We start from the raw sequence: 12,607 nt of genomic DNA, 5'->3' as shown, positions 1-12,607 counted from the left end.
CGAGCCCCGTGGGCCGGGCAGAGCCGTCCGCGGGCACAGCCCGGCGTGGGGGCACCCCCGGGCGCGGTACCTGCGGGCGCGGCGGGCGCGGGGAGCGCGGTGTCACCGAGCCGCCGCCATGGCCGGGGCGCTGCTGGAGCGGGAGCGGCCCCGCCCCGCCCGCACGGGCCGCGCGACGGGACGGGCCGTTGCCATGGCAGCGCCGCGTGACGTCAGAGCGCTTAAAGGGACCGCGCCCCGCGGCGGGGCGGCGCTGCCGCCGCCCTGAGGGGGACACGGGGCGGGGGTCGCGGGGGGCGGCGGCTCCGAGGATGGGGTCACCGGAGAAGGGAGACCCTGCGGGTGACCACCGTGGGTGGTGGTGGGACCCCAGGGCATGGGGGTGCAGGGGAGGGGGACTTGGGAATCCTGGGGTGGAGACCCAGAGGTGTCACCCGAGTGTAGGACCCCTGCGGGTGGCAGCCTTCGGGGATGGGGACCAAGGAGTGTGGGGACACTGGGGGACATCAGTGGCACGGGCATGGGGATCCAGGGAGCAGGACACGGGTGATGGGGAGCTGTGGGGAGCGAGGGGTGGGAGTGAGGGTGGGGACGTGGGTGTGTGACAAGGACCGACTGCACTGAGCTTTGCAGGTCAGTAATGTGAAAATAAAAAAGTGATGTGTTAAATGGATACTCAAATCATGTGCATGCCTCACAAAGCTGCCACCCTACATCCCTCAGTGGTGCACCCCTCTCACACGAGCGTGTGGAGAGCAGAAGGACCATCAGAGACTGACTGCCAGGCATTTGTGGGTCTGGCTGTGGGTCTGTCTGGCCATTCCACATCTGCTGCTTGTCTTATGATCAAATTGCCAAACTTCAGTCACAGCCAATGTGAGACCTGAGGATACAGGGAACAGCTGACCTGTGGATGCTCTGGCTGCGCCTCTGGGTCTCCTGCTCCACTGACCTTGATGCTGCAGGGACACCTCTGCAGAGGTCAATGCCCTGGCACAGCCCTGGTCAGCTCTCCAACACTAGAGATGGGACACCTGCATCATCTCAGCACGGGTCTGACACACCAACAACAACACAAAGTGTCAAATTCTTGTAAAATATTTTACAAGAGTATCATAACTACTGCGAGTAAACCAATCTTTGAGCCATTAGTGTGTTACGGACAAATGGCTTGGTGTTAATGGCAGTAAATGCTGCAACAGACAGTGTGTACTGTAATGAAACAACTCATTGCTTGCCTTAAATCAGTCTTAAAAAAACATGCAAGTCCCCTAACTGGCTCATACCTAGTATTTTAATAGCTTTGTCCTGGTTGCAAAGTCTATGCTGTGCTTTCCTGCACTGCAATACACCTGTCTTCCATTTATCCAAAGGACAGATGTCATCCAGCAATATGTTTGCTTTGCATTTTATGAGTGATCACACAGCAAAAACCAACAAGGAATGGGTTTGATTTTGTTGGACTATACCTGAAGAGGAAAATAAACTTGTCTCAGGGTCACTATATCACCGTATATATATCACTCATATTTTTATAAAAGGAAGAAATTGGCACAAGGATGGTTCTCCCTTCAATTGTGCTTGTTCCATTACATTTTTCCTAATTCAATCTTCCAAACCCTGAGTAGTGATTACTGACAAGATATGGTCCCAGAATGAGCACACCATTTCTCATCTTCTGTTTTGAAACAGCTCTGGAAAATAATAGGCAGCCAGCAAAGTCCCAGAAAAGTTCAGATGGTATTTAGGTAGTTACATATAATAAAATTATCAGGTTTTGTCCTTCCAGTGCAAATTAAAACATTTAAAATTACATAATTTATCTTCATGATTCATTTGGGAAACAGGGAAGATTCTTCAGTTGCAGGCTGTGAAAATGAAGCGCTCAGGACAGGGTTCTCAGCAGGGAAACTCCTCTCTCAGGAGTGGCATTGCTGCAGCCATGGTGGTCCAAGGCCAACAGCAAAGCAGAGTTTGCAAGGAGGATTATCCTGTCTTGGACCAACCCATACAAATAAAAGAAATTGCCCCTCCTCATAAAACTCATCTCACCTGCTGTGTAGTCAGTTTAGTCATTTATTACATGAAGTTACAAATTCCTAATGAAATAGAAATCCCCAGTTCTCCTGCTGGCAGTGTTTTACAACCAGCTTTTATCCAGTTCTGCTTCTGATCACTGGTTTCACATGCCAAACACCACTCTGCAAAATCAGAGCTACCCCTAATGGAGCCATTTTTATGCCAGTTCCGCAATATGCTTTGTATTATTTTAGAATTTATATAAGGAATCAATTTTTTCTGCAGTGAAAAAGAAAGGTTGAGAGACAGCGCCAGATTAGTTTTTAAAATCAATATCCATATCAGTTTCTCCAACATGTTTTCTTTGAATTATGAGTTACTACAGCCAATGCAGCAACTTTGGTTTCTGATAAATTAAATGTTACCGGAGGCCCCCAATGCTTGGATTCCTGCCCAACGAGCCTGAAACACCTCCAAAGGGAAGGTAGAGGAAGGGAACCTGTTTGGAGATTGTGCTGACTCAGCTGTAACTGAAAACCTCAGTCAAGACTGGTCCAGTAGCACCTTAAACACCCTTCTGATGGAAATCAGTGAAACACTGTGTGTTAGAGCAGTGAATGGGTATGAGGAAGCAATGAGAGGTTTTCTAAAAAACTCCCCAGTCTTGGCAGGGCTAAGACCAAAAGGCACAGAGATGGACAGGCACACGTATAATCTAAATGGCTAAAAATACCACCAAAGTCTCTGCATGTCTTTTCTTGGTTCTAGAGAAATGCAGGATTCATTGTCAGCCTGGTACTTCCCATGTACCAGAAAGCCCCTACATTTCATTAGCCCATTATCTAATTCCTTCCCAAAACACTTCAGGATACACACAAAGAAGTCATGTGGGGTTTTTTTTCAGGAGACAAGTCAAAGAGAAAAAAGCAAAACCAACAAACCCCAACCCATAACTAAGAGACAGATCCAGAGGGAATCCCCTGCACTGGTGTGACTGAATCACATAACCCCTTTGACTGACTTTAGGAAAATGAAAGAAAAAAAAAATTGCTCATCCAGACTTCAGAATTAATTTATTGATGGAGCAATCCACTTTCTTGACACCTCTACAGTGGCAAGGCTGGTTTCCTTCGTGGTTGTTTGTGTCACTGGTTAAATCAGGCTGCTCCACAGTTGCACATTTGCCTTGTGCTTTGTCCTCGTTCTTTGTTTATGTCTGACAGCACTTCTGCCTCTGCAATCCACGCAGCTCCTCAGGTGAGAGATGCTAATCTACATCTTTTCTCCCTCACATTTCCATCTTTCTTTTCACATCTGGGAATTAAAATGGCAATTAACCCCTTAGTTATAAGTGAGCAATCTCACATCACTCTTTGTTCAAGTCCTATGAAGAGCTATTAAAAATTCACTTAATTTACTGATTTATTTTAATTACTCTGTTAAGCAGGATTACACATATTATCTTTATATTCTATATACAGGATGGGAAAACACACATCCTTCAGATATCCCTTTCTCCCTTAATTCCTAAATATGACAGCAAAGGTTACTGCTTTACCTTCCATCTCCTGTTTTTATTCTCACTGAAGTCTAACATTCATTCATTCCAGACCCGTCCTTTTGCTCAGCACAGGTGTGACAGATCCTCTTCTGTCATTCTGTCAGTGTTTGCTTAGGTAGGGGTGACCTTCCACAGCCCCAAGGACTGGTGATCTCCCTGCTCACCGGCTGATGCTTCACATGAAAAGTATCCAAGGTGGCAGTTTAGCTCACATTATGTCCATGGCTCTCTAGAATTCCAAGAGGGAATGCGTATGGCACCTGCACTGGCTGCTCACCACCAGCTCTGGTCCATGGATCGCCCTTTAATGGGGCAGGTGGAGGAGAGTGTCCTTGCTGTGTTTTACTATTGTCCTTGTGCTACCAAGAAACAGGGAACTTCAGTTTCTAGGGCTGCCAATCCAGCAGTTCCTTTTTTATCCACAAGCTAATTCTCTAATATTAAATTCAAATAAAGAATTAAAGAAAAATAATGTAAGCAGAAAGGATAATAATATTTTTCTTGTTATTTAGGAAACTGAAAAATCGTGGATTTACTTTCTGGGGTCCAGTAAAATAACTGATCAAGCTACACAGCTGATCATTGTGCAGCTACTGGTTTGAGTTTAGATTCCTGACTCCAGAGAGAGCCAGGTGACTCATCCTTTAAAGAGAACTGAACAATCACTGAACACTATTTAAATAGAAGAAAAGGGAGTGGGCATATTTGCATAGATGCTTTCCGTACAGCCTATATATATGCATGTATTTATGAATACATTAATATTTATTTCAGATAAAATGATGAAGCAGACTCGTGGAACAGCTGGAAGTGGTCATTGTAAAAGAACAGCAAAAAATAATCAAATGGGCTGAAAAAGCCATCTGATCTGCACTGTTCCCTTCCAAGATCAGTTGAAACACTGAGATCAGTAGCAGGTTTCACGAGCTCACTGTAATTTGCAGGGTATTTCACCAGTGTCTGAGATGACTGTGTGAGGCAGAAGGCAAAGCTCATCTCAATCACGGTGCTTCTGCACGTTCTCTGATGCTGCAGCCCAGCCCACTGGTGACGGTGGCACGTGAGGGCTGAGAAAACTCCACAGCATGTTTTAGAAATCCTCTGATTCCTTCTGGAGAGGGAGAGGAGTAAGCAAGCAGAGGAAGGGGAATCTGTATTTAAAACCTATGTAGAAAAATGTACAAGTCTGCCTACAAACCCCAGACCCAGGGAAAGAAGCCTCACATCAGCTGTAACTCTCTGGCAACACCTTTGCTTGCACTGGCCAGGGAGAAGGCTCCTTTCTACCAAGGGTGTGGGAGTGGAATTGTAATAGACACTTCCATAAACTGCTGTCTGCCCAAATGTCATGACGTTGGCTTTCTGCCCCATTTTGAGCTGCAGAGAACAGCAGATGGGAGGGGCAGAAACAACGAAGATCCCTTTTTAACTCTCAGTTTGAAACATCTCCCAGCCTTTTTCAGCCAAATAGCTCTTCTACCTATTGAGAAGATGGCACCTTCTAGATCTTGCTTTGGAAATTACTCTTATTTACTGTATACCAAACCTAATCCTAAACCCCCAGAATTTTACAGTGTGTGCAATAAGGAGCAAAGAAGGACTAGTTTGCTGCACAGACAACAGCAAGTGATCATTTTTTGTGAGTTTTCAGATACTTTTTCAACAAATGAAGAGCATAACATACATTAAAGTTGTGCTCCAGGAACAAAGTGAGTGGAGACAAAAGAGAAAATGTGAATAGTGGTGAAAGAAGCTTAACCAAGTGTTCAGGAACTGACACAGGTAGTAAAAGAGTGTAGAACTAGGAAGAAGGGAGTATTAAAGAAGTACTATTTTGTTTAGTCTGTTCATAAATTCTGTCCTTTTTATGAAACAAAACAGGAAGACAACCAAAGAATCATGATCAAGTCCATTAACTAGCTTTAGAAATTCTTACAAATATAAGCAACTTTCTAATCAGAACAAAATCAAACTGATTTACACATTTTTAATGAAAGATTCTTGCATTCCACTGATACTCAGTATCTTAGAAAATCGGAGGTGTAATATTTTTTAGTATACGTATTCTCATAGGGCCACCAACAAATGGAACACATTTACACACCAAACCCTGCTGCACATGACACTATCCCCTTGAGCACAGCCCATCGCTGCTCACTGCACACTGCAGAACACCAAGCTCTCAGGTGCCATTATAGTAAAGATGGCAAATTCTTCAGTTTTGGAATCTAAGCTAACCCTTGGGTGTGGTGTAGCAGGAAATACTCACTACAGTCAAGTGTTGCATATTAGATTAATTACAGATATATTTCACCTTCCTCTGGACTTTGGGTCGGAGCTTACCCCTGAGTTGTCAGAAGTATTATTCAAGCTTGTAATTCTTCAATTTTGCCATTTAACTTACAAAACTTTTGGTACCTGAAGAGTTTTATGGCACTGAATGAGGAAATCTGATACAAGAGGCTGGTTTCCAGGACGGCAAGGAGAGAGAGACCATTCTTAGGAAGCTTTTCAGCATATTGCTGCTGCTGCCTCTTAACCTGCATCTGCATCAGCAGTGTTGCTACGACCCCCAGCCATTCCTGAGGGAAAAGGGTTTCAGTTGCAGGGAATTAATGATAGTGGAAATAGTGGCCTAGGCAGAGGAGAGACACTATTTCTGGTGTTATCTGAAACAGTGTTATAAGACTGTAAGTAATATAAAGTTATATAACAACTGTGCCCTTAACAAACTGCTGTGTCCTGCTGGTGGACACTTTATTCAAATTAAATCGGGGAGGGAGGGAATAGAGAGAACATTAAAGTTTAAGGACACAGCAATACATACCCTCTGCAGTGCCATTCAGATCTGTGCTGTAACTGTGTCTCAGTGGTTACTAGGAATTGCTGCTTAAATATCATACCTGTTAAATGGGCTGAAGAATCCAGAAGAATCTAGAATGTTTTGGATTTTTTGGAGTTTGAAGACTAAGATGCCTATGGTGGTTTGGATGTGTGTATAGATGATGATGACTCAACACTTAGAACTAATTCAGGAAAGGAAAATGAACAGAGGCTTACTGGGTTTAACTAATATATACTTTAAGGAGCACATGGAATATAATACTTGGTTTCAGGTGTGTTTTCCTTTAATCCATAGCACTAGTAGATGCACAGTTCTTTTTTTGTCAAAAATTTTAAGCTGTTCTTCAACTATGAGTCTCTTTCTGTGGGAAAGTAAGGCACGGAGTGGTGTGAGCAGCTTGCCAAGCAACCAGTGGCAGAGCCAAAATCAGAATTCAGATTGCCTGCCCACCTGCCTTCCTTCTATCCTTGCTGCTGAGCAAGTTACCCAACACGAGAGCTTTTCAGATGGAAGAACAAGCGAGCAAACAAAGAAGTGAAATTAAATATAAGCAGAGCAAAAATGACCGGTATGAGAGTCTAAATGAGCAAAATGCGTAAAAGAAATAATAAAAACATTATAAAATAAAGTCAGAAATTACAATAAAGAAGTAATTTCCATTTTAATTCACAATTTCTGATAGTGTGTTAATGATTTTCCTCATATACAGTGGGCTTTGGTCCAAAACTCTGAATGAAACCATTCATGCTCTTCTGAGTATCTTTTACCAGAAGATATCCATGCTCTTAACCCAAGGTGCTTCTGATTTCTGTTCCCGTTTCACTGTGTGACATTTCAATGATGGGAAAAGCATCAGCCTGACAGCTTTGCAGGCTGGTGTTCCCTCTCAGCAGTGGAGGGAAGGGCACGGGGCAGGAGAAGCTGCCACACCATCGGCTCTGCCCCGAAACACCCTTGTCTTTTGAGAGTCACTCAGGGACAAGGGCAGTGCTGGTTTCTGTGATGCTTTTCCTGCTGAAAACTGGATGAAGGCACAGTTCACATCCATCAGGCTGTGCTAACAGGGTAACAGCTCCCAGTCACTAATGGCCTGGGCTGGATTGGGCTGGGCAGCAGGCCATGAACAAGAAAGCCTCTGTGAGCCATTACCAGCTCCTCTGAGCCATTCAAACCTCCGGAACACCAGCAAAAAAAGAAGCACTTTTTAAAATAAGGCTTCTCACAACTGACAGAGAAGCAGTCGCCCCCTCACACACCTTACTCACTCACTGCACTAAACTGGTATTCCTTCAAGAGCTGGGAAGGGCCCAGAGCTGCTGATTCAAAGACATTTGGAATGAAAACTCAAGATTTGATGGTTTTTGTTCCTTTCTGGCTTGTTGCTTCTTTACTTGGCCTGCTCTGCCTGCCCATGCTGAATGCCAATCAGCAGAGCAGTAGCACCTTTGCAAAGAAGTCCCAAGTATCTTGGTAAATCCATTAACGAGCATGTGAAAAAACCCAAGGTTTCTACTACTCCAAAGAATAAAAGGCTGGATTAGAGTGGTGGAGCTGAGCAATGGACAGGGACAAAGGGTCAGGAATTGATAAAGTTATACATTGATGTTTAAACTACAGCAGACACAGAGATGTCTTTTTCATAAAAAAACTTCAAAATGATCTTCCTAGTGCATCCACAGCTTATTTTCAGAGACATTTGCTTACATCAAATACCCCTGGAAAAATTCCCATAAGGAAATTGCCAGAACCAGTTGCTAATTGCACATGCAGAGAAATTGCATCTTACGTCAAAGTGGTTGTGATCAGCCCAAGGTATTTTAAAAAAAAGGCAGTTGCATTTTTATTCAAGTCTCTGACACCTCATAATTGACAGCTCTTTGATGTTCTTTGAATGAGTAACAGCTCAGAAGTTTATTATGAGTTTCTTAGAAACCTGCAGTTAGGACCAGCCTAAGTGAGCAAACAGAGAAAACTGATTTGAATTCAACAAATTCAAGTCACCCTCTTTGATGGTCTGATGAAACTGGATCATCTTGATCTTTTGTAACTACTGAATAGCTGGGAATCTGTCTCTTTTGCAACCTGTCAGTTTGACAGCTACATTTAGAACAAGAGCTGTTTTCCTGATGATTTCCATATGAAGCTCTAAGTGAGTGAGCATTTCATCTTTCCATTTTAGCAAGCAAATGTATTTACTACGTCTAACAACATTTTCAAGGTCAATGTAACAGGATATTCCCTACAATTGTTTAAATTATTAATATAACATTTCGAATCTTAGAAATAAATGCAACGGTTTTAAGATGGTTGGTCAAATTCTGCAGCTGCACTGATCGAAATCCTAAACAATTCTGTTCACTTCATGAAATTCGTTGCAGTTTCAAGTGCCTGCAACAGGGAAGAAAATTTGCCCAATCCTTTTGCAATGCTAAAACAGGTAGAGCAAACAGGAGCGCTCAGTAGTGCTGATATGAACCCTAACATTGTCTCTAGTGGGATGAGGCACACTGTAACAAAAAGATATTTAATCTCTTAAGGCTAAATCATGTTCAACAGCCCCTGTTGCACAGGCAGGGTAGTATGAGAAGAGGTTTGGCTGTTTTTTGGATTTCTTCAAGTTTCCTGCTAGATCCCACCACAACAGGGAACTGGGGAGTTGAGCAACAGACCTGGCACAATAACCTCACTGACCTCTCTATTATTTCTGCTAAAAGACAAATAAAGATAACAAAAGGAGTTGGAGAAGTCAGGCTATGCTGGCTTGTGTGTGCACTGTAGAAATGAGTAGCTAAGGCAGAGGGAAAGAACATCAAATGGGATAATGTCCCTGCATGATTATCTTCAGACTACTCTGATTAGTGACAAATAGTAGAGAGCTGGAGATCTATACAAATGTCATTAGGCTGAGGGTTGTAATGTGATTTAGTGATGTGGCTGCAGTGATAGCTGGTACCCTTGACACAGCAAAACAGATGGTGTTTTAGCATTGTTGGTTCACTACTGTGCTAAAAAGCAAGCACTCAACCCAAGAAATGTGTGTCTGCGTGACTGTGGAAGCACGGGGTTGGTGCTTATTTGCATCACTGTGTAGCAAACCGATGACTTAAATTGGCTTCAGGAGAGTCAGGTCCTAAGACAAAACACATTTCAAAACACTGCAACAGTGCAATGTGGTTGGATCTTTCCAGCACACAAAATAAAGATTCGTTCCTTTCCCCACTGCTCCCTTCCTTTTCTTTCATTCCCATTCATCTTGCTTCATCTGGGACTCCCACAGGCCAGGCTGTCACTGGCTTCTCCAGGTGGCACCTGGCAAGGAAGGTCTCTGCAGAAGCTTCTGCTGCACAGTTTCGTTTCAGGGGATCATCAGTCCCAGCCACTCTGGCTGGGCTCCAGCTGGCCATCCTAGTGCCCAGATTGCTCTCTCTGGCTATCTGTTGGTCAGTCCTCTTCCCATAAAAGGGCAATTTTTAACTCTTCTCTCAAGGGAAGTAGCAAGAAATAAACTTTCTTTGGGATAATGAGAGATAATGCTGTTTGCAACCCCATAAAACTTTTTGGGTTGCTTGTGCAATGTTAATTATATCCCAGTTAGTTTAATCAGGTGGTCTGTCATATGGCAGCATCATCTACTTCAAGGCTCCATACCAGGAAAGCCAGGAAAAAGTCTGTAGGAAGTTGCCCCACTCCTTTTCTGCTCTTCAGCAAATTAAGAATGACTGAGACCCTCTCTGATGACTGGCAGAGTCTGGGTATGCTCAGTGCAGAAACCTTAATGCATTCATAACCAAATGGATTTTTGTTATTAAATGACAAAGTTTTAGGAGTAAGTGAACCTTAATATATTTATTTCCAACCAGCTTCCATCCATCAAAAAAAAAACCCTCAAAAAACCAAAACCCAGCACAAAGAGACACTCTTAGTGAGTGCATAGGACAGTATGAAGTTAACTATTTGAAATCTTGGTTGTTAAATTCATAAGGGTGATTAGGTTCTTTATAGACTAATTGCAGTTGATCTCTTTTTTAGCATTTTACAGCACATCTGTCACCAACCTACAAAGCGTATGAACACGGTTTTCTGGTTTACAACCTTGATTTAATTTCATTTGTAAACTCTGGGAAACAAATTGTAGCAATGGTGTCGTGCAACTGATGAGCAGGGCCTCGAAACACAGTGCACTAAAGCATTTTCCCTCTAACTTCCATCCATCTTCTGGAGGACATAATGCAGTTACTGTTCGCTTTCCTTCATGGTCATATTGTTCATACCAGTGGGAGGACGCTCCCTCATGACACATGACTGGCAAAACATCAGTGTGCACTGGAAGCAGATACTCTGCCACAGTCTCCAGGCACTCTGTGTCTAGGCAGAGATGAATGGAATGAAAATATTCTCAGCCTAAGATAGGAAAGGGGGGAGATGTTCACAGGCTTCAGCACTTCCTTGAAGGCCTTTGCAGCATAAATAGTAAATGATGTAACGGATACTCATTGACAAAGCAAGGAACCAAGTCCTCAGCACTGAGGGACCATCTGACAAAACTCTATTTCTGTGATCATTTTGTTTTTCTACAGTATTTGTAAATTCACATGGGAGGGAGAGAGATTATTCACAGAAGACAGTACTGTGCTTTCTGTTTATTCTGGACACAAAATAATATCCAGAGTTTCCTCTAAAAGCCTGCAGAGGACACAGACTAAAAGACAGGCTCTGAGAGGAAGTATTGAAAAGTAAATAGGCAGCACAGGCAACACTGCTGAGACACTGCAGAAAGTCAGTCAGTGTTTCAGAGTTCTGGTCTGTGCTCTGAGCACAAGCCTAGGAGACAGAAGTTGCCATATAATTCTTTCTGCAACATATAATTACATTTTTAACCTCTTTGTCTTCTTTTCCTTTTTTGATAAAGAGGAAATAATTCATTTCCAGGAATATAAGTGGCTTTAATTCACTTGGATCAAGCCTCTTTTTTTTTTCTTTCTTGTTTCTTTTTTTTTTTTTCTGATTCAGTGCCTGACTCAGAACCATCATTCTTATTGCTTCTGTCAGACTATGCCACATTTCCCAGTGGTTTTTACTACTGAAGTTTGGAAGCACTCTTTGTTCTTATAGTCCCAGTGCCTACTAAGGCTTTTCTTTTCATGTTCTTTGACGTTTATTCCCCAGGAGCCGGATCCTTGTGTCCTCACATGTGAGCCAAATCTCCCAATGAATTTGCAAACATGCAGGATCAGCAACTTAAACAGTTTATTTGTTCTTCAGGGTTTTCTATGTTCACAGGAAAAAGGACGCCTATAGGCAAACACTGCATCACTAGGTTTCATCTACACAAAAAGGAAGCTTAGAGAGGAAGGAAGGCACAGCAGTGAGAAGTTAACGATTGAAAAACAAAAAACAGCCCTACTCAGTTTTTTCCTGAGGGGCTGGTGGTGACAGATGCAGTTACAGGACACTGAACTCAACATGTTTCTCGAAATAAATCAAAAGACTCCTTCGCTGGGTTTGGCTCAGTGTCAGCAGTAATAGCTGATTCCAACGTGTTGTCAGAATAATATATATCTTAGGATATATTTTTGGGATGTCTTTCAGCTTGGATTTCTATACTACATTTACATTTAAGGAACCTGGAATTTCTAATGGCCTGGCACCTCGGGCTGACAGCGCTGCCTGCTCCCGTTCACTTCAGCTTTGGTGTTTGCGTCAGAGCCGGCCTGGCGCGGCAGGAAATGTAATGTATTCAATTTATGTCCTACATAAAAGTTGAGATCAGCATCAGCAACTAGATCCAATCTGCAGCGTTAATTCAAACAAACAGCGTTGCTGACAACATGATTTCTGTGGATAAGGGTTCTGTCTCACAAACTTCCGTATAAAACAATCGTCAAATTTCACTTTAATGCAGGTGTCCCTCTTCTTATGTCTGAAATGTTATAGTGAGTAGACTTGGTGAAGAGGCAAGATTTTACATGATCTAACTATCTAATTGCGTGAAAATTTGTGGTGAGACAGGACCATTAATATTTTCTTATGCAGTAGAGTGAAAACCTTTTCTTGTTCTCTGTCTGCTGTGCAGCTACAGGACAGAGCTATCGCTCTGTATTTTCCAGCCAGAGAGATTATTTGATCTTTCAGTCTGACATTTTACAGCAATAGTGGACTGGATCCCTTAGGAAGTTCCTATA

At 43.0% G+C, this 12,607-nt stretch overlaps 1 protein-coding gene across 2 annotated transcripts in view; it reads right to left on the bottom strand.

The window, feature by feature from the left end:
• The window catches only part of GNB4 (G protein subunit beta 4), a 67,585-nt gene that overhangs the window by 36,178 nt on the left and 18,800 nt on the right, over nucleotides 1-12,607 (bottom strand). Inside the window, exon 1 of one of the 2 annotated variants that reach the window (XM_027685415.1) lies at nucleotides 71-148. The exons of the other annotated variant lie outside the window; for it this stretch is intronic. The gene's annotated coding sequence lies outside the window, so the exon portion shown is untranslated. Of the gene's footprint in view, nucleotides 1-70; nucleotides 149-12,607 lie in introns of those variants that run through there. 2 annotated transcript variants of the gene reach the window in all.

Source organism: Neopelma chrysocephalum, unplaced genomic scaffold, assembly GCF_003984885.1.
Source record: "Neopelma chrysocephalum unplaced genomic scaffold, ASM398488v2 Primary Assembly neopelma1_69, whole genome shotgun sequence".
Lineage (NCBI taxonomy): Eukaryota > Metazoa > Chordata > Aves > Passeriformes > Pipridae > Neopelma > Neopelma chrysocephalum.
The sequence above is the reverse complement of the archived record's forward strand: the minus strand, read 5'-3'. Positions and strand labels throughout refer to the sequence as shown.